The sequence below is a fragment of the Callithrix jacchus genome, chromosome 1 (genome assembly GCF_049354715.1).
Source record: "Callithrix jacchus isolate 240 chromosome 1, calJac240_pri, whole genome shotgun sequence".
Lineage (NCBI taxonomy): Eukaryota > Metazoa > Chordata > Mammalia > Primates > Cebidae > Callithrix > Callithrix jacchus.
The window spans coordinates 49100355-49123589 of NC_133502.1; the positions used below are offsets into that span (position 1 = coordinate 49100355).

Here is a 23235-nt window from a genome sequence, read left to right on the forward strand (position 1 = left end):
TTCACTAATCAAACCTTTTTACTTCTGTTCTTTCTTCAGGTTCGCTTCCAATACCTCTGTATGTCCAGATTTCTCCATGCTATTTTGCAAGGCCAAATTATGTTATTATTAACACTCTCCTTTCGCTAAAAAAAATGAGAGTTTAAAAGAGGTCTTAAAATTTGCCAGGTTTGTCAGTACCCTTTCAAGGATTTCTTCAGCAGAAAGGACGCTGGTTACCTGTTCTGTAATTATGCATTAAAAGTTCAAGACACAATATTAACAAAAATAAAATTCCAGTTTCCATGGCAGAATAAAGATATATGTACAACAAAAGAGAAAAGAAAAAATTCTGAAACAAACAGAATTCATATCAGAGGACATTAATAGCCATTTTACATGCTTATTAAGCTCTAAAGAGTTTTCACACAGAAAATATTTTTAACTTTTTTATTGCTTTCAATTGATTTTAACTGAATAATTCTTGTAAATAGTTTGTGGCAAAAGAGTAAGAAAGCTCATTGTGACAAAAAGAAAAATTAGTCATGAACTCATTAAAGCACATTTCCACCATTTATTTTATTTCCCTCACTTCTCCATCTAAGGGCTCAATGTCCAAGCACACTAAACATCATTTAGCACCACTTCATAATGAGCAATGCTGACCTTGACTACCTCTGAATATCGATGGAGGCTTTACTGGTAGGTGCTAAATTTATAAAATATATACTCCATTATAAAACTTTGTTATATAAATTATTTTATGATTCAACATTTTTCAAAAGTTTAAATTTATAAAAATCATAACAAAATTGTTTTCTATAATGCATAGTTTTTTTCCATCTGTTTTTCGATGGAATTATCTTCTATGTGATAATGGTAGTCATAGTACTTTTAAAAATCATCCTTAATCTCTTCTCACCCATCATTACGGTTTTTCCCTGATGCTAGACTCTGCCCTCCCACCACCAACTCCTATAGAGCAGCCTGTATGTGTATTCTTCCATTGAATCACTGCACAGAGTAGTGTCTGTGATCTTTGTATGTATATATATGCTAAATTCATGTGAACCTTCTTTTTGGGAGGAAACTATGTTCAGAAGACACACATATGCTACATGAACAAATGACATACTGTCATTATCTGTAACGATATTACCATTTGGCAACTTGTTTTTCTCATATTATCTCGCTTTCTTTACTTCAACTTTGAGCAAATTACTCAACTTCTGTTTTTCAGTTCCTCATCTGTAAAATGGTCATTATAGTGCCTATTCTGTAGGGTTGCTCCAATTATTAAATAAATGTTCTTATATAATATGTTGGCATAGTGTAACTTCTATGTAATTGCAAATTATGTTGGCTATAGTAATGAAGACTGAGGAGGAGGAGGACGCAGCATTTCACACAAAGGTAATGGTTTAGGAAGAGTAAATAAGATAATGATTGAACTTTAAAGAATGCCGGTGATTCTTTCTTGAACAAATTGCTATGAATTCACCTTAAACAAGACTTGCTTTAAAATCATTTTGAAGCAACACCCTACAAGTAAAAGGAATGCAGTGCACTCTCTTCAGAGACTGTAATTTCTATCCAGCAAACTATGCTAACGTTAAGATATTTTATTGTCTGCTAGCAGACAAATAAGAATAATATATTGTGTCAGTTTCCTGTGACTGTAGCATATTGCCATAAGCTTGGTGACATTAAAAAACAACAACAATAAAACACTTTTTTCTATCCTACTTCTGGAGACAAGAACTCTGAAATCAAGGGATTCCATTTCCTTCAAAGTGTTTAGGGGAGATTCTGCTCCCTGTCTCTTGCAGATCTTGGCTTCACATGCCCCTTGGCTTGTGGCTGCATCACTCTGTCTATCTGCATGGGCACACGACCTCCTTTGTTTTTGTCTGTGTGTCCTTTCTAAAGACACTTGTCAATGGACTTAGGGCTCTCTGAAATAAACCATCATTACCTCCTCTCTAGATCTTTAAAGATGTTGGCAAAGACCATTCTTCCAGGTGAAGTCAAACTCTTAAGTCCAAAAATTTGGACATAAATGTATCTTTTGGGGGGTCACCATTCAATTTCCTACTAATATGCCTAAGTTATGCAACAGTTGTTTCAAAAAAATTGTTGTAATCATCTTTCTTATTCAATTTTGAAGCTACTTAATCAATTTTCTTCATACTGAAAGCACACAATTCTGAAAGCACACAATTCTGAACTTGAAATCTTGGTCATATCTTTCCAAGAGATCTCCTGTTTATATCAGATTCCCCCTTTCCATATGACAATGTAATTTTTTGTCTGTGTCACTTATTTTGGTTCCTATTTGTGTGTTATTTTAAGATGCAATATTTTTTAAAATAAATGCCATGCCTTGATTTTACCCCTGATATTGTGATTAATTGAGCTATGGAAGGGTTTTCTATATCTATATATCTATATCTATAGCTATATATTTTAACATCCTTAGGTAATTTTTGAAGTATAGCTAAAGGAGGAAAATTGGCTGCTTTATGTAATATATGTATTAAAATATATATACATATACATGTGCTTTTTTGGAGACAGGGTCTCACTTTGTCACTCAGGCTGGAGTGCAGCAATGGTTCCTTAAAGTGTGATATCAAATTTCTCTTTCAGAATTTAATGAAAATCTATAGAATCTGTTCCAGAATAATGTATATATAGGCACACACAAACATGTATTAAATAGCTGTGTACACAAGTCCTTTCATAGATATACTAAGGTTAGAGAGACACAGATTAAAGATCCCTAAATATTATTTTTGTTTTGTGAACTGTTGTATCCTATATCAAATTTTTCTAAAGTAAGTCCCACAACCGAGTGAATTCCTCCTGAAACAATTTTGCAGTTTGAGGATTGAATCCCATGGTTTGTTAAACCAAGCCTCTCTGTGTATAAAATATATCTCACCATAACACGTACCACGGGTGTTATCAGTGTCCTGAGGCTTCAGCAATATAGCAGGATCTTCCATATTTTCATGCATTGTAACAGTACCAGTGCTCCGACTGAAAGGTAGTTTCTTTTGACAGTTTTCATAAAATTGAAATTCTATGTTAGCTACCTATGATAGAATCTGTGATGTTCATAAAAGCAGTTTTCTTATTCCATCTTCAAAGTGGTGACTGTTTTTTGAGTGACTGACAGAGAGCAAGATTCTGCATCATGTGGCAGAAACTACCGACCTCATCATGGTCCATTTCCTTTCAAATTGTGCAGGAAAATAAATGATGAAAAATGTGAAGGAAATGTTTCAGAAACAATCTTTCATGTTTCTAACCACATTACACAACACATGGAAAGGCTAATACTGTATTTTATCTCAGTTAGTGTAACTCACATCCATGCTTTCAACAGAGGGAAAAAAGAGATTTAAATGCAGGTCTTGGCTTAATTTAGAACTGATTGCTCGTTAATCTTTGGAATAGGTATGCAAGCTGTCTTCCAAATGAAGGGGAGGCTGTTGGCTACCTACCCTAAACCCTACTGTGCTGTTTTCAATTTGTTTTTCTGTATGATATTTAGTCTTTCATTCAGTTTTTAATACTAAACCTTAATGGGGAAAATATTGCCTAATGAGCTGTTGTCTCGGGCAGAATACAGTCAAACACGCCTCCTTTGCAAGAGCTCAGCAGCTTCTGCCAGTATTTAGATAGTGTCATTAATCATGAAGCATTTCATTCTCCTCTGTCCTAGAAGACAAAGGTTTCTCGATGTCATAGAAACAGGCCCTTTTAAAATTAGGTATAAAATAAAACATAAAACAGCTAAACACAAATACCATGAGGTTCAATTACTCTGAGGCAAACACCCCATTTATGGTTCATAGTGCTTCTATTATGAACTTGATAAGTCCTGAGGCATAGATAAGTCCAGAGTTAAGAATTCATCCTGTGAATACACAGCATCTGAAGATACCACAGTTGGAAAGGATCAGCTAAATAATCAGATATTCAATGGATCAATTTTAAAGGCAACAAGCATTGAAATAAAGCATGTCCGTTTCCAGGGAGATGGCTTTGCATCACAGGTTTTCCCGTGGCTTTGAACCTGCAAGCTGATCTGCAGGACTACTGCAGGAAAGTGCAGCAATGCAGGAAAAAACACAACTTCCCACCCAATCATATGTCTCACACATATTATGAGAAAAAGTAAATGCATTTAGTTCAAATTTGAATCACTGTTTTCTTCTATGACTAGGAATGAAGACCTAAGGAATTTCAGGGCAATTGTGAATTCCAAAGCAAATGAAATAGAGAAAAAAAAATCACTGTATGCACTTATAATAGAAATTCAGAAAAATCTGTTAACAATGACATTTTATTACATAGTACTATCAGTTTAAGAAGTTCAAAAGAAAATATGCTAAAAATAAATGATAATATTGAAGGTAGGGAAAGGACATAAAGGGCATTTAAGCCACAAACAGCCCTGAAGCACACTGAGAGTACTGAGGGACTGTGTTGCCTCTCATCATTGCTCATAGTCAGGAGAGGACAAGGCCTGTTCACTTTTTTGTCCTAAACCTATCTGGATTGCTGCTTTGGCCAAAAGGATGATCTGAATAATAGAAAATATATGTCAGTCAAAACAGTTTATTTAGTGTAATCTCTCGTCAGTAAAATATGAAAGTATAGATTCTGTTTTAATAGGACTGCCATCGACCAGTCGAGTATAAAGAGAAGCTCAATGTCTGTAAAGCTAGTCATCCTGGCTCACAATATTTTCCAATGGCTGAGAGCTGCTTCGGTCTGCAAAATCAGAAAAATACTTTGCAAAGCTTATATAATTGAGAATGTTACTGTGCCATGCAAATGTGGGTAACAAGGCTCTTTCATCATATCAGGATCATAACCTCTTGCAGGGAAGGGAACTGGCTTGTGTGTTGTCTGTGTCTCTCCTAGTGCCTAGCAAAGGTCAGAATATATGACACTCACTCTCTAAGAGGATTCATAGGCTCATAAAATCTTAGGGCCAAAATGGCCTTAGGGATCCTCTAGACTAACTCATTTATTTTTCAGATATGGAAGTTGAGACTCAGATCTCTTAAGTGGTTTACCCAAGGGCATACTGCTGATTAGAAGCAGGCCTGAGATTATAAAGAGTGCTCCTCTGCCTCTTCCATTGATGGTCAGTTTGATCTTCATAAAGCTTTTGCCCATTTCCTATTACCAGTTATGTGCATAACCCAGTTAATGGTGAATTTAACTTGACATATATGGGCATCTGTACTGATTGGTTATAATAATAATAAACAATATCTAATGTAGGCCTTAGTAGTTATTTGTTTTTTTAAAGGATTTTCCTATAGTAACTTATTTAATTCTCACAGAACGTGAAGAGGAATGCACGATTATCACCACTGTTTCTCAGAATAGGATATCAGAGCACTGCCAGTGGAGATAACCAGCCTAACTTTATAAAGCTCACATGTTCAGTCAACTTTCCAAAGTACACTATTATTTCCGTGTGGCCACATCCACAGTAGTTCCCAGCCTCAAATATAAACTATATCAGAAACTAGTCTTTCTGTATGGAATCCAGAGAAAATTATATGTTGTATTTGGGATACCAGACTAGATTTTCTTTATTTAAAAGAGTTTTAGTTCGGAGATCTTGTTGCGCTATTATGCTCTTAAGCCTTTCTTGGAAACACTGTATTCCAATAAAGCAGTTTGCCCTGGTGTTAATTCATGCCTTTGGGTTTTGGTCCCTTTTACTCTAAAAATTTTAAAGTTCCTTACTCACTGAGTCCCCATGCCCCTCCCAACAGCAGCACTGCAGTCCAGGGATTTTGGAGTATAACAAGTCAAACAACTTATTACCACCACCCCACATACATTTAAAGCAAGGTTTATATACCCATAAACCTATATAACTTCAAAACCTCAGGCATTTCCTTATTGGTTTACCTCTAGAGGGTAAATAAACTAACAAAATATTTGAATCTTCCAAAGTATATCCTTTCAATCTTTGGTTATCACCCCTACCTTGCCTATAAGTAAGTGTACTTCCATAATATTCAAATCCAATTTTTACTGAGGAGGAGGAGTTTGCAACTTAGGGTCAAAAATCAGCTACTATTTCTAAATTTTACTTTTGAAACTTTTAAAAGTATTGCTGTATTATGACTTTCTTGATGATTCAGGAAAGTAGGGATTGATATAGTTTGGATATTTGTCCCCATCCAAATCTCATGTTGAAATGTAATCCCCAATATTGGAGGTGGGGCCTGGTGGGAGGTGTTTGAATCATAGGGGTGGATCCCTCAGGAATGGCTTGGCACCATCCTCTTGGTAATAAGTAAGCTATTGCTCTGAATTCACATGGGATCTAGTTTAGAAGTGTATGGCTCCTCCCCTCCTCTCTCTCTCCTGTTTTATGTAACATGTAAGTTCTCCCTTTGCCTTCTGCCATGAGTAAAAGCTCCCGGAAGCCTCCCGAGAAGCCAAGCAGAATGTCAGAGTCATGCTTCTTGTATGACTGCAACCTGCAGAACTTGCAGAACCGTGAGCCAGTTGACCCTCTTTTCTTTATAAATTACCCAATCTCAGATATTTCTTTACAGAAATGCAGAAATGAACTAACACAGGATGGATAAAACATATCCTTTCATTTTGTTGAGAATAATGGATGGCAGAATGTGGGGCATATTTTTTCATTTATTTGTTTATTAATTCAAGTATTCATTCATTATTTTTCTATCATGCTAATTTCAAAAATAAGTTTGTTGTAGCACAAAATTTTAAAAGTTGTAAAATCATTAAGAGGAAAACAACCAAGAATTGTTTATTAAAACTGTGGAGGAAAGGAAAGGAAATTTAAGATTTACTACTAAAATGGAGCTTAAATCTTAGCTCTGGGTTTCCAGAAGCCCAATTTAGAAGAGAAAGGCAATGGATTGGGTACTTTTCATTGTCTTATAAAGAAAACCATAATTCATTCCAAAACACATGTTTCTTAATGCTGAATTCTGGCAGGAATTTCACATGAGCTTTTAAGAGGGTCTGTGAAGAACACAATGGATATTGTTCCTGATAGCAATTTTTGTTGTTGTTGTTTTTAAATCACAGAAATGTCTAAGAATGCCTGTTTCATTGGAAAAGCTAAAAGCCTAATTACTATCAAAAGTCCTCAGAGCTATCTTCAATCTCCCAATTATGCAATCCAAATGTGTAGCATTCTGGTGATCTCATAAGCTAAAGTGATCAAGCTTAGAGAAAGTGCAGTTTACATCATAAATAGATTTCTTGCTCTACAATGATTTAATAAATCTGTTAGCTATAAAGTGTCCAATATGTCCCTGGAGCAATGACAAATACTTTGAGGTCATATTCAAAATATACATTTTTTAAACATTATTCTTAAGCTTAACTATATTGTATTTTACTTGAAAAGTGACTTTACATAAATTAAAAGATATTAGAAATATCCCATATATAATTTGCCATGAATGGGCAAACTTCTTGTCTATTGGCCTACATGTTTCAAGTCTTGCTGGTTTCCTAAGGTCTCTGGCAACTACTCAATGTTGCCATTGTAGTAGGAAAGCAGTCATAGAAAATACAAAACAAATGGGAATTGCTAGATCTGATGTGCAGTAGTTTGGGAACTTGTGTTATAGCAAATAGCATTTACATTAATTCAAAACCACATGAAGTTCACTATAGATATACTAAAATGTTAACAGGAAAGAGATTCTTAATTCAAGTAGGTGCTAAAGGTTTTGATGAGGAGGACAAATTTGATTATGTTCAGGATAGATACAATACTAATACAAACACACATACACACACATAGGCACAGAGAGAAAGAGAGGGAGAGAGAGATTTGGGATGGATATCTTTTTGGAGGGTGGCAGACTGTCAATTTTAGGCATGTAGCCAAATCCCTAAAGACATGATATTGGATAGTCTGTGAACAATAATTGGATCCACTAGTGAAAATACTGAATTGCTTACAAAGAATATATGGAAAAAATGGGCCGGGCGCGGTGGCTCAAGCCTGTAATCCCAGCACTTTGGGAGGCCAAGGCTGGTGGATCACGAGGTCAAGAGATCGAGACCATCCTGGTCAACATGGTGAAACCCCGTCTCTACTAAAAATACAAAAAATTAGCTGGGCATGGTGGCGCGTGCCTGTAATCCCAGTTACTCGGGAGGCTGGGGCGGAGAATTGCCTGAACCCAGGAGGTGGAGGTTGCGGTGAGCCGAGATCGCGCCATTGCACTCCAGTCTGGGTAACAACAGAGAAAACTCCGTCTCAAAAAAAAAAGAATATATGGAAAAATGATAAGCTGTGCTATACGGGCTTATTATTCTATGATCATCCTTTACAAACATGTTTTATCTCAGAACTTTTCTAATTTGGCATATATATATATGTATATATATATTAATTAATACATTTTACAGTACAGATATCGGAGGCTTAGAATAACATTTTGGCTTTTCTGTGTTTATATAACCAAATAGAATACATAAAAGTGAAGGCCCAACTTCTAGGATTATTATCGATAGTATTAGCAATATTGAGTAATATTATGGCTTTATTAGAAAGACCCAGTAATGATCTTAAACTACTATATACATGGCTGTCTTAATAACTTTGCCAGTTATATCTATTGGGTATCATATGTGTTCAGTAGACTCTTGATTTATAAACTTAACATTTTAAACCTATCACATAGTACTTCAGAGGAAAATAAAATTACATTGAATTATTACATAAATTTTATGTTGATAAGAATTAATAAACAAAGTTAGATGGGACAATAATTTCTTTTTAAGCTGAAGTATTTTCAAATGATGTTAAGAGGAAACTGTGAAAATAAAATATTTCATGTTCAATGACAGCAAAGCCAATAGGTATGGGAGAAAGATGTTCTCTTGTAAACTTGTAAATGGTAAGGTAATCCTTCTTTGTATAAAAACACAAAAAGCAATTCAGGTGGTAATCTCATATTCTCAAAAACCTCCTGTAGCTCACAAATTTGAAAGTCACTTGGGGAAGATTTCTAAATTAGTTTTATTAAGAAGTAGAGAAAATAGTAAGCAACAAATTTGCATTTGTATAAAACTTATAGTTCCTCTACATAATTCAAAATATTCTATAATTTTTACTAGTTACATCTTGTTAAATTCTATGTTCTATTTTTCCTTTTTTAATTATGAAAGTTTTCCAGTATAGAGAAAAATGAAATATCTATGTCTATGCTACCTGGACCCAGCAAATATTAACATTTTAATGTACTTGCTTCTGGTTGCTAATTTTTATGCCAAACAAAAGCTTTACTGCTACCCAAGAGTATAATTTCTTAATAGGTATAATGGTATGACATTTTAAACAATATATGATAATTGTGTGTGCTTTTTTTAATTTTACCTATATGATATCATGCTTTTATCCTGTGGAACTTTAATTTAAAAATTAGATTATCTATAGACTATTTTAATAATAAATTTGATTAGTTGTACAAATAGTTTTGACTGATTTACATATAGCTGCTTAACATATAAGTAATGCTGTCTGATTGAATAATAAACCTTAATTTGTTCAAGTAAAAATTATATTTTGATTTCTTATTCAAGTATAACCTGTGTTTGTGTGAACAAAGCATAGTTTATGTGAGTAGCTTGATAATATAGAAATCCTTTTGTTTATAAAAAACTGGACATAATATAGTATCTTGAGGAAAATTTCTCCCAACTCCTTTCTAAACCTTTATTCTTTATTTAGTCACTATGTTATTTATTTTAATGTAGAGATTCTAAAGAACCAGAAATGAGACTGGTGGTGCTCTCACAGCACTTGCAGAATTCCAGGTATAATCAGGGAGCTAATATGGTTTTATGATGATGAAAACACCATACTTACAAAACAGAATGGAAATAAGTAGATATGTGGGCCATGAATTTCAACTGAGACAAATGTCTCCATATGAAATGGACTATTACCGGTTTATCTTCAATTCATTTCCGAAATACACTACAGTAGACCAGTGGACCAGATAATCACATATAGTTGAAAGTGTGAACGATGCGGTGTAGCCATTCATTGCTTTTACATTATGTAGCAGGCAGAAATTGGTAAGAATTCAAAATGCCTGTAAATAGCAACCTCTTCTGAATAGAGGTATCCAGAATGCTTGCTAAATAAGACAATGGGAGCTTTGCTAAAGCAAAAGGTTTACTCATGTCAGCCACAAAGGCACACTGGAAGAATAAACTCCTTTGGCATTGAATTCCCAAATTCTTTATAAAATACTTAAATTTTTTTTAACATAAATTGTTGCCTAAGGCATCTACCTACACACAGCAACCTATCTTGTATGTCTTTCTTTTTTGTGAATTCACCACATTTTCCCAGTCATTAATTTTTAAACTCAAACGATTTGTTCTTTAGACACTGCCATTCTCTGTCTACATATAAGGACGTGAACCTGCACCATGTCTCAATACTACTGCTAAGTGAATTTTATTTTATACAAACCAGGTCTATGTCTTTGCAACAAGGTGTATATTGCAATATGTGTGGCTAATTCAACTCCAAAAAATATATTTTATTGGATTACATGAGGGACTTGGGATATGCCAGGCAGCAATGTCTTTGCAAAATAATTTGGGAACTTTGATTAAGTATACAGTACTGTGTATGCCTAATCAAACCTTATTTTACTCAGACATATTTAACCAGGTTTGCAAATATAGAGTTCATATTTTTAAAGAGATAAATCTCCATTCAGTCTGAATCTACCCAGTCATTACAAGCTACTTATTTTACTTCCTAATATGTGGATGTGGACTTGGGGTCACAAAACAGAATTCACCCAAGAATTGTTGATTCAGCTAAAACAAAAATGCCATGTCAAATCTCCTTTTGCAGTGAGTGCTAGTCACTGCCAGGAAATAGCTTTCTGAAACTGAGTTCTTAAATTTAATCTCCACTTGATTGAATTAACCACACATATCTGAAAAGGGAGTAAGAGAGAAAAAAAAGTTATCTCATTGCCAAACTGTTAAAAAAAGAAATGCTGGACTTTTTGAGGAAAAAATATCCTGACTTCAACTTATTTCAAGGGCATAGTCAGGATATAATTTGGGCTTTTTTTTTTAGTTAAGAAAGGTTACACATTTGTATTCTGACAGCCATTCTATTGTTTTATTAAAGACTGAAGAATGAAAGACCAAGAGAATATGCAGGTGCACCTGATAAGATTTTTTCTTTAAAGATGACCCCAACCTGTGGAAGATGATTTATGAAATCATGGTTTTCATTATTGGACTTGGTGCTGACTGTGTTGTTTTTGATTGATGGGCCTGTAGTTTTCGTCTTCTTTTGTCTTCAGTAGAGAACAAGGGCATAAAAACACTGCTAGTGAATGAAATTATGTAAAACGTGGCAATTCTTAGGGACAGGTGGTTTGAAAGAAATGTAATGGAAAGTATTAAAATAGCTTAAACCTATAATACACCACAATTTTTTATTATTTTTAAAGAAAGTTACATATACTGTAGTAGACATTTTGTGAAAGTTTTCATTTGCTACCGAAAAAAAAAATACAAGAAGAAATGGCATTTTATTTACCCTGGCATATAAAGTATTCTAACCGACAGGAAAAAACATCTTTTATTTTACAGGCAAACAAACAATAGATTAGTCTGTTTACATAGTATGTATAAGAATGTGTCCTGGTCTGGTATAGTGGCTCACATCTGTAAACTCAGCGTTTTTAAGACTGAGGCAGGTGGATTCCTTGAGTCCTGGAGTTTGAGACCAGCTTGGGCAACATGGCAGAACCTCAACTCTACAAAAAATACAAAAACTAGCTGAATGTGCCTGGAGTCCCAGATACACAGGAGGCTGAGGTGGGAGGATCACTTGAGCCAAGGAGGTGGAGGTTGCAGTGAACTGAGATTGTGTTACTCCACTCCAGTCTGGGTGACAGATAGAGACTTTGTCTCAAACACAGAAAAAGAATATGTCCCTGTGTCTTTTTGCTAGAGTTAATAGCTCTACGGTTTTAGTTTTACAGAATTTTCTGTCACATTAACAATATATATTATGAAATAACTTTTTGTGGTAAGTCTAAAATGTGTGTGTGTGTGTTTTGCTTCTCAAAATAATATAGGCAACTGACAAAGTAATGGGACTAGACTTTAACAGCAAAGCTCTGATATACAGAATCTGGCGATATTGTGGAGATTCATTCAGGAGTATAGAAAGCCAGAAACATCTCCATTTCCCTTCTTTGAAGTACTTCTAGTGACTATCGGAACCTATCCTTAATATAGTTTGCTGGTTTTAATTTCTCAGAAGGAACATTAACTAACATTATTAGAAAAAAATCACATATTTTACAAAACATAATAATATATAATTGATGCAGCCCATTTATCAATAGTTAATAGCTCTCTTCACATGAATTATTATTGTATACATAAAATTCCTAAGGTATCTATACATATTTTGTTAGATAAATTAATTCCTTTGTATAATATATTTCTCTACAGATTCCTTAAGAAAATAGGCAGGGTGGAAGCCAACCTAAATGTGGTTAATATTGCAGGACTTTCTTTAAGAAAGGAATGTAAAAGTATGAATACAAATGTGATTTAAAGAAGTAAATAGTAATTAGGATGAGACCTGTAAAATTGAACATTCCTGAAAGCTAAGCTTCATTAACTTCATGATAAACCTTTCTCTAAATTTTTTACAAAACAGAGTAGATTTTTTGGATCATCAAACTTAGGTAAAACTCATTAGTTATTGTATTGGGCAGTTCTTGCATTACTATCAAGAAGTACCTGAGACTGGGTAATTTATAAAGAAAAGAGGTTTAATTGGTTCATAGTTCTTCAGGCTGTACAGGAAGCATAGTAGCTTCTGCTTCTTGGGGTAGCCTCAGGAAGCTTCCATTCATGGCAGAAGGCAAAGGGAGAGCAGGTACATCGCATGGCAAAAGAGGAGCCTGAGAGAGTCAGGGGAGGTGCCGCACACATTTATAGAACCAAATTTCATGAGAACTTATTCACTGTCTATCTCCAGGACAATCCCAAAGGGATAGTGCTAAAATATTCATGAGAAATATGCCTCCATGATCCAATCACTTCCCACCTAGCCCAACCATGTAACATTAGGGATTAGATTTCGACCTGAGATTTGAGCAGGAAAAACATGCAAACTAGATCAGTTAAAATGACTTGACCAATTGATACACTACTACCATCATAATCATTATCCTTTATTGGGCACTTGCAACATTCTAGGCACTACATAAGTGCTTTGCATTAATAATCTTATTTAATTTTCATAACAATCCCATGAGGTATGTGTGATCATTTAATCTATATTTTAGAGATGAGATAATTAATACTCAGGGAGCTAAAATAACATGTCCCAGAACATGCAGACTAACCCATAGAAGAGCAAGAATTCTAAGCCAAGTATATACAAAGGTAAATTCAATAACATTAAATTTATTTGGATTTTTATTAATAAAGAACAACTAGAATGCAAAACTAATACAAAATTTTTGCATTCATACAGGAAAATACTGAAATTTATGGTGATTGTGTTTCATAACTACTTCAGGGTTTCTAATGTGACATTCTTAATACAAGAATCTTTTTGGATGTGAACATTGAAAGGCACTGGAATGTTCAAAGTTCTTCACACCTTCAAGTCTCATTGACACCATTTATCCTGTGTATTTGTGTAAAGAGTAGTTTTCGTTAGTAGGCAAAGGAAGCATATCCACAACAAATTTCTTGGCTTTCAAAGATTACCTTGTTGTTTATAGCTAACTAAACTTTAACAGCACTTCAGTGAAAAATTTCAGGGGTCATCCAAAATGTCTAATGTTGCCTATATATTCAAACATAGCTACTCTGCAAATAGAAGATATAATGAAAAGATGTTTAAAATTTATTTTTAATCAAAAAATAATTCAAGACTTGGCTTCTTTATAAAATAAAAACAAAAATTATTAGATTCTTGAGCAGTAGATAATTCATTTAATTTCAAATGGAGGCACATTAAAATGCTAACCATGCAGTAGAATGGTTAAGCAAAAATGCTTTATAGAAAATATAGAAATAATAATGTATATTCATAACTAATGAATAAGTATAAGTGTTGAGTTGACTCCACCACATATAAACCTGAAAGGAAATTTTCTGCTGAATTATGCTCAGAAAAACAACAAGGATAATGCCAAAAACAATTGGGGTCCCGACAAGTTAGATTAAATTTGTCAGCCATTATCTGGAAACACATTTAAAATTTCTTTACATTAAAAGTACACATTAAAATTAAATTCTATCCTATGATATATCCGACTTTGTTTCTATAGAAAAATGTTTTGGATATCCAGTTAAGTTGTATTTTTCTTTTTAAATCTTCATATGAAAAGAAATTTTCAGGAAATCTTCATTTGACTCTGTGTGAATTGTCAAAGCAAAAATTTCACTGAAAAAAATTAGCCAAGAAAGACTTTATTTAAAACTATTGCAGGCCAGTTATAGTGGCTCATGATTACAGTCCCAGAGCTTTGAGAAGCCAAGCTAGGAGGATTTCTGGAGCTCAGGAGTTTGAGACAAGCCTGAACAGCATAATGAGATCTTGTCTCTCCCAAAAACGAAGAAGAAAAAAAGACTATTGCAATAGAGTAGAGAGAAAGAATTACCAAAACAAATGGTGAAAGGGTTTGTAATGATCAAAGTGAGCCACTGGAAAATTCTGGAGGATGAGGATGTTGCAGAAGGGAAGTTGATGAATGAGATGTGTGAAGCTCATTTAGTTATTTCTGAGTTTGCAAATGTTTTTATTCTTTGATTAGGTCATCTGTGTGTGCTAATTGCCACCCATTTGAGACGTTAGGCTCATAAGCTCCCACAGAGACTGGCATCCTTCAATGTTTACATTCCAGCATGATGGTTCCAAGGTTCTTGAAAAAGACATTGGGTCATAAAATGGCAAGAGGCTGGGAAAATACTTACGTACATTTTAGAGAGGCAGAGGAAGACTCCAGAATTTTAAGTTTTCTAAAGTAAATGCTTTAATAAAAAGGAGGACAAGGCCTAGAATCAGGATAAAAATCAGTTTATAGTGTAATTGGGCTGATGGGAAGTTGGTCAGAGCTCAGTCACAGTGAATGCCTGTGAGAATCACAGCATTGTCTAACACAACATACAACCTAATATTATATAATAATCTTTTTTCTCAGGAGCCTTTATAAATACTTATTAAATGCCAAGCAGAATTCAAAATTCATTGTTTATTATTTCAGTCAATCTTCACAACATCCTGAGAAGACTTTCTCATGAACACCAATTCATATATGAAGGAGGTGGGACTATTTTTGTCTCATTCCTAATAACAATTATATTCTCCTACCTTCCCAAGAATTTTCTTAAAGGAGTGTAAATTAGTTCAACCATTGTGAAAGACTGTGTGGCGATTCCTCAAGCCTTAGAAATAGAAATTCCAATTGACCCATCAATCCCATTACTGGGTATATATCCAAAGGACTATACATTGTTCTACTATAAGGACACATGCACACGAATGTTCATTGCAGCACTGTTTACAATAGCAAAGACCTGGAACCAACCCAAATGCCCATCGATGATAGACTGGATTGGGAAAATGTGGCACATATACACCATGGAATATTATGCAGCAATCAAAAATGATGAGTTCGTGTCATTTGTAGGGACATGGATGAATCTGGAGAACATCATTCTCAGCAAACTGACACAAGAACAGAAAATGAAATACCGCATATTCTCACTCATAGGTGGGTGATGAAAAAAGAGAACACATGGACACAGAGAGGGGAGTACTAAACACTGGGGTCTATTGGGGGGAAGAGGGGAGGGACAGTGGTGGTGGGAGCTGGGGAGGGATAGCCTGGGGAGAAATGCCAAATGCGGGTGAAGGGGAGGAAGGCAGCAAAAGAAACTGCCATGTGTGTACCTATGCAAATGTCTTGCATGTTCTGCACATTTACCCCAAAACCTAAAATGCAATAAAAAAAAGAAAGTAGCTTTCAAATTCTTCATTGCAAATCTAAACATATTTTCACAAAACAGATTGGTTATCATTATATCTATCATTCAGCTTGTCATACTGTGCAAGATAGTAGAAATGAATCATCTATTCAACTGATATAATGTGGGTACAGAATCATTCCATTTGGTGGGGTTATTTTATGAATATCCCTGGGGTACTAAGATTCTCTGTATAATGAAGGTCACAGTGCTTGCGAAAAGTTGATTAAGTGGCTATGAAGTTCATGATGTGTTTTTGAAGGTATTCAACATCAACTGTGTTTCAAAGTAATGATACATTCTTTGTTATTATGATTACCAGTGAGCAACACAAAACTGAAGAATTCAATGTCTGTTATCTGACTAGCACAATATTTTGTAGGTTACATAGTTTCTCTATTGAAGCAAAATCCACATTACATAAAATTAACCATTTTAAGGTGAACAATTTAGTGACATTTAGTACATTAACAGTGTTATGCAACTACCATCTCCATCTAGTTCCAAAATATTTCTGTCACCCCAAATGAAATCCCACATCTATTAAACAGTTGCTCCCTATCTCCTCTTCCCTTAGTCCCCACAAATATTAGGTCTTCCAAATGCAAATTTTTATTATTATTAGTGGGTACAAATAACAGTTAATACTCATTTAGAAAAATAGTTATTTAGGGTGTACTGTGTACCAGGAACTATTTTAAATTCTCTTTATCAAATAATTTTATCCTTAACACAACTCTATGGACAAACTGAGGCAGAGAGGTCAAACAATTTGCAGAAGGACACAAAGAAAATGCAAGATAGGGCACCATGGCTCATGCCTGTAATCCCAGCACTTTGGGAGGCTTAGGCAGGCAGATCACGAGGTCAGGAGATCAAGACCAACCTGGCTAACGGGGTGAAACCCCGTCTCTACTAAAAAGACAAAATATTAGCTGGGCATGATGGCAGGTACCTGTAGTCCCAGCTACTCGGGAGGCTGAGGCAGGAGAATTGCTTGAACCTGGGAGGTGGAGGTTGCAGTGAGATGAGATCGTGCAACTGCACTCCAGCCTGGGAGCCAGAGGGACACTCTGTCTTAAAAAAAAAAAAAGATACAAGGTAGGGGTATGTTAAGAGGATTTGAACCCATTTTATCCAGTGACCACTGGCTACACTGTATCTTTGTGGCAGACAGAAACACAACTATATTTTCATTCAATACTTAGATGCTTTACAATCTGATTAACACTAAAACATGACACATACAAAAAAAAATCAAACAATAAACAACAGCTACAAACATGCATATAGAGTTTTCCTGACAAAGGAGATAAATGGGATAGGCCAGAAACAGTAGAGGGGTACCAGAAAGAAAGAAAACAACTCTTCTCCCGTGTAAAATTCAAAATAAACTATTATTTTGTGATTTGTCCACCCAGGATACCAATTCTGAATTTTTGCTACATAAAAATGAAGAAAAAATGTATTTCAACTTAAATACATTTTGCCTTAAGGAGCATCAGACAGTTTGAACTTGAAATGCAGCCCGTGAATGAATATTTAATTTCACTTTCCTTATAAGAGAAGTTGAATCACTTTTGCAAGTCTGAGGGTGACAGTTTCAAATTTCAGCTCAGGCAGGCAATCAACAGAGAATAATATTACAGCAGGGGGAAAAGTTGGTGATTCAGTAATGACATTTTAATGTTACAGAACAGAGTATTGGTATAGAAATTTGCAATCCCTTGTGATAGCTTTCTGTTGACTTAACAATCAATACCATCATAACAATAAAAATATGCAAGTCTCTAGCTATAGGCAATGCCTAAGAATGAGAACTTGTCCATCATTTGTTACAACCTTCCAGGTTTTCCTGCACAACAAAGTATTTTCCATGCATTTAATCTGGTGTTATAAAGCAAGACATAGACATTTAAAGATATTGAAAAAGCATTTCTTCCTCTTGGCTATTATTTATTAAAGCAAAGGTGGTTTTACAGAACACTTTTTTATGTGAGCATCTAAAACTAATTTGCATTTTTATTTTAAATTCGAATAGCTTCAAATGCAATAGATAGTATCTTATCATCATTAAGCATTTATTAAGCTTTCTTATTGTGTGGCGCCATAATGCCATAATCAGGATTGAAAACAGACTTGGTCTCTGTCCATTAGAACAGCATGACCTGTAACCTGCTCACTGACCACAAAACGGACTCCACCCACTCCGTGTCTTTACTTACTGAGTTGAAGAATAATGACCGTAACTATCTAATCTTTTCTATTAATGATGCTTATAAATTGATCTTTCTTATGATCCATGAGCATTTTCTCATTTCTGACATGTTTTTCTGTTTCCACTGAACCTTATAATAAACTTTTATTATGTCCATCTTCCAGGGTAAAAGGGAAAAATGAGAGATAACAGTAGTTGGCAGCTTTTTATACTTTCGCTTCTGAAAATAAGATCACAGAAAACATTCAGGATTGTTGTGTATGCTAATTTAACTCTGTTTACAAGCAAAGCATGTATAATCTTAGAGGCCCACAAAAGACGAACTGGATCCTTCTCCCCCACCTACTTCTAGGCATCACTTGCTTCACAAAAGTTTGTAGTGCGCATCTACTTGACAAGGATAAGGAAGACAATGAAGCATGATGCCCTTCCTCTAGAATCACAAAGTCTAAAGAGAGAAACAAGTATTAAAAGCTTACTATAAAAGCATGGTTAGGAACGTTACTCTATATACATGTAGGAATTATATGAGAATACAGAATACTTTTCTGCCTTAGCAAATGCGTCTCATCAGAGATAAAAGTAGAAATAGACTTTGAACTGGGCATGGTGGCAGTGTACCTATAGTCCCAGCTACTTGGCAGGCTGAAGAGGGAGAATTGCTTGAGCCCAGGAGTTTAAGGCCAGCTTGGGCAGCATAGTAATATCTTGTGATATGGTTTGGTTGTGTCTCCACCAAAATCTAATCTTGAATTGTAGCTCCCATAATTTCCACGTGTTATATGAGGGACCCAGTGGGAGGTAACTGAATCATGGTGGTGGGTCTTTCCTGTGCTGTTCTCATTATAGTGAATAAGTCTCATGAGATCTGATGATTTTATAAAGGGAGTTTCGCTACACAAACTCTCTTGCCTGTCTCCATGTAAGATGCGACCGTGACTTTGCTCCTCCTTCACTTTTGGCCATGATTGTGAGGCCTCCACAATCATGTGGAACTGTGAGCCATATGGTTTGGCTCTGTGTCCCAAATGTCACTTTACATTATAATAATCCCCATGTGACATGGGAGGGACCTGGTGGGAGTTAGTTGAATCATAAGGGCAGGTCTTTCCTGTGCTGATGTCATGACAGTAAATAAGTCTCATGAGATCAATTCCTCCACACATGCCCTCTTGCCCACCACCATGTAAGATGTGACTTTGCTCCTCATTTGCCTTCCACCATGATTGTGAGCCCTCCTCAGCCATTTGGAACTGTGAGTTACTTAAACCTCTTTTATAAATTACCCAGTCTCAGGTATGACTTTATTAGTAAAGTGAGAGTAGACTAAAACACCTTGCCTCTAAAAATATTTTTAAAAATAAAGAAATAAATAGAAAGTAGTAGGCCCTGAATGATGAGTAATATCTAAGACTGGGAAACACAGGAAGGGTGTTCTGAAGAAATGGAATAAATTGCAAATGTATGTAAATCTCAAAGTCCAGTATTTCTCAAAATTATACATAATTATAGATAATATGATACTATAGGATGTGTAGCAGTGAATTTCTGAAGATATACCTGGAAGCCAAGTTTTTGAAGAATCACATTCGCTCTGGTAATGAGTTTGAATTTATTGGTAGCAATTAGTAGCCACTGCAGGAGAGTGATATGTTAAGACTATTTGGGAAAAGGTAACCATGGCAATGGCTATTCACTCAAAGAATGTTACACCTCATAAGCATTACTTACCCAGCTTTCAGATCTCTCCTGAAATATTCCTGACACCTTTTCCCAGCAGGTAGCGTTCATCAATCCACCCCTTTATCCAGTCACCTTTTCCCATATGTATTTACTGAGCACTTATTGGGCTAGCCATAGTCCTTGGCTCTGCAGATACAGAGATAACCAAAGTTGATCATCTCCATGCTCCTACAAGTTCAATCTATTGAGGTGTGAATTACCTACTGATATGTAACAAACCACTCAGAACCTTAGAGGTTTAAGAAAATAACCATTTTCTTCCTCATGATTCTGTGGATTGACTGCGCAATTTACTGCTAGTCTTACCTCAGCTTACTCTTGCAGCTGCATTCAGCTGGACTCCACCTGAACTTTGGAGGCTATGACGACCTCACTTATATAACCAACTCAGATTCAGGGGCTGAATACAATAATTACTAAGATTGATTACAATAATTACTAAGACTGAATAAATAACTACAAATGTCAAAATGTGCTTTGAAGGAAACAGACCTAGTCTTAAAATACATGTGACCTCAGTAGACCATTTAAAAAGGGTCAGTCAAGGCCTTTCTAACAAGGTGATACTTACCAGCAACCTGAAAGACAAATGGAACCAGTAAGTACAATGACTCAGCTGGGAGAGGCAGAAAATAAAGGATGGTTATGTTTGTGGAGCAGAGATCAAGTCAGTGTGTCGGTCTTTAGCATAGTGATACTAAGAAGCAGATGGCATGACATGAAGCTGGTTGTATAGTTATGACACATCCTGACTTCTGGGCCTTGTGTCTGATACCCAAGACCCAGACCTGTTTTGTCTGTCTCTTCTATTTTAAGAGTGTTTTCTGATGTGATGGGATCTTGTATACCTTCATGAAACAAGGGCTCAAATAATTTTAAACATAATGGGTAGTCAATAAATATTTGCAATCTGAGTGAAAGAGAAAGGAGAAAAAATATAAAAATATTCAGATTTAAATCAGCCATTAAACTAAAAGCATACTATACAAAGGGCTTTCACTTTATTATCTTTTGGAACTTATAGTGATGTGGGATACATATTATTGTCGTCATTCTCTTTGCAAAACTAAGGCAAATCAAATCACCTGCTCAATTCACCCAGACATTATTGTATATCTACTTATGTTTATTCAAAACTCAATATCTTTCACGATCTCTTTTACAGAAAAAACAAAAGGACATGTCGGTAAAAGAAGAAAAAATAAACATTAGTATTTTCCTTAAATAACATTTCTATAGTATTATTTAAACTTACCATAGAAGAAGTTATATGAATGAACATTGTGTGATTGGTAAACGCAGATTCTAGTATCAAAACAAAGATCTACTAAATCAAACAGGTCCCAAGGGGAGTTTGGAAATATGTATTTTAAACAGGCCCTCTCATCCCCCAACAGTGATTTATTTTGGCAAACAACGCCTTGATGCTTCTTTCCAGGGTAAGGGCATGCATTCTGAAACTTCTAGCGAACAAGTTATTCCGTTGCTTAGGAATGATATGGTACTGGAGACTAAGCACATGCTTATGAAGATAAATTAACAGTAAGATTCAATATAACTCCAAATTGAAGATATTAAGCATGTTTTGGAAAAACATTGACTTTTATTTTTTATTTATTTATATTGATCCTCCCCTCCCTGGACTGCTCAGCAGAATGACTGATTCTTTAAGGAACACTTTACAAAGAACGTGTGCAGGACCATGCCTATATTGTTTTCCTCTGCAAAAGTAGCAACTAACACAAGTGCCTGGTATTCTTTGCAGACTTAAATTTGTTGTATTTTTCTTTTAAATTTCTTCTTCATCTTGTAAGTGTAGAAACAAATCACATTCAACAAGCCAGAAGTTCACAATTAAAATAAGATACTCACATCAGATTATTCTGTGTAGTTTAGTATACTTCTAATTGACAAAACAAACTTAAACAAATTAACTAAAGTAAACAACATTTTAGAGTGGGATTTTTACCCCATTATTATTTCAACAAATTGCCATAACCATTTCCTTCTATTTTTTTAAAGGCTTGTTCTTCATTAATTGCTATTTCACTATCTAGCCATTCTTCAACAGCATGCACTTCAATATCCTTCACATCCTTTACAATACACAAGAAAATTGTTTAAAAGTCTTGGCAGATAACATTGCTCACTTCAGAAGATGACAAATATTGTTATGATGGGTTTGTATAGTTTTGTTACAAAAATAATATATCACTTTTGTGTTCCTTGAAATCTAATAAACTTTAAGAAAAATAATTTTGATCATAAGAGGTAGACCATATTTTTATAAGTAGCCTATTATATGGAACAGCTTTGCCCAATAGAAGTAAATTAAATATGAGTCAAAATTTAAAATTTTCTCATAGTCATGTTTTAAAAACAAAAAATACGTGTGTACTACAACAATAATAATCTTATTCAGTGTGGTAAGTTAATGTGAAATTAAGCTGTATTCACAACAAGACTGTTTACTTGGCAGAAAAATACTTTACTTTGTTTTAGCTTTTACATTTAAAATTTAGTTATCCATATGTAGCCACTACGCCCATTTCAAGTGTTCCATAGCCACTTGTAAGTAACAGCTACTGTAATGGGTAGCTCAGAGGGAATATCAAAACTGGCCATTGGCAAAATTGCAATAATGCATCCATTTCTCACCTTTGTATAAAATACGCCTTCCCATCACCTTCAGGATGTCTAACACACTAAATCCAGACCAGAACAGCACTGAAAGTTTTTAATGAATTTTCTTACATACCCACCCTCTTTTCTGTTATAGCGCGTTGTCAGAAAAACTAACTATGACTCTAGTTTTTTAATCCTTCCCAAAAGGCTTAATGCTTCAGGTTAAGTAAAATGCACATACTTCATTAAAAAGGTTACTCAAAGAAGAAGGGAGATATTTTTCTTTTTGGTCAGTTTGATTTCTTTAGTCCTTGAGAATGCATATTACTACAGTGATGACTATTACTTGATATTCTCATTATCTTAATTTTTTAGTATACCTGTAGAATTTACTGTTAAAATTGCTGCTGCTATTGAGAAAGTAACTTTTTCATACTAGGTAAATTCTGCTTAAACATGTAAACCTGTAATTGTGATAGAACCACTTGGATGAGGAAGAGATCATTCATAATTGCCAGGAGAAAATGAAATGGGAGATAAATAGCAAAGCTCATAATGAACAGAAGGGAAGATTTCCTAAAATT

The 23235-nt window shown here is 34.9% G+C and overlaps 1 protein-coding gene across 7 annotated transcripts in view; it reads left to right on the forward strand.

The window, feature by feature from the left end:
* Window positions 1-23235, forward strand: part of PCDH9 (protocadherin 9) — a 929699-nt gene that overhangs the window by 709443 nt on the left and 197021 nt on the right. The gene's annotated exons all lie outside the window — the stretch shown is intronic.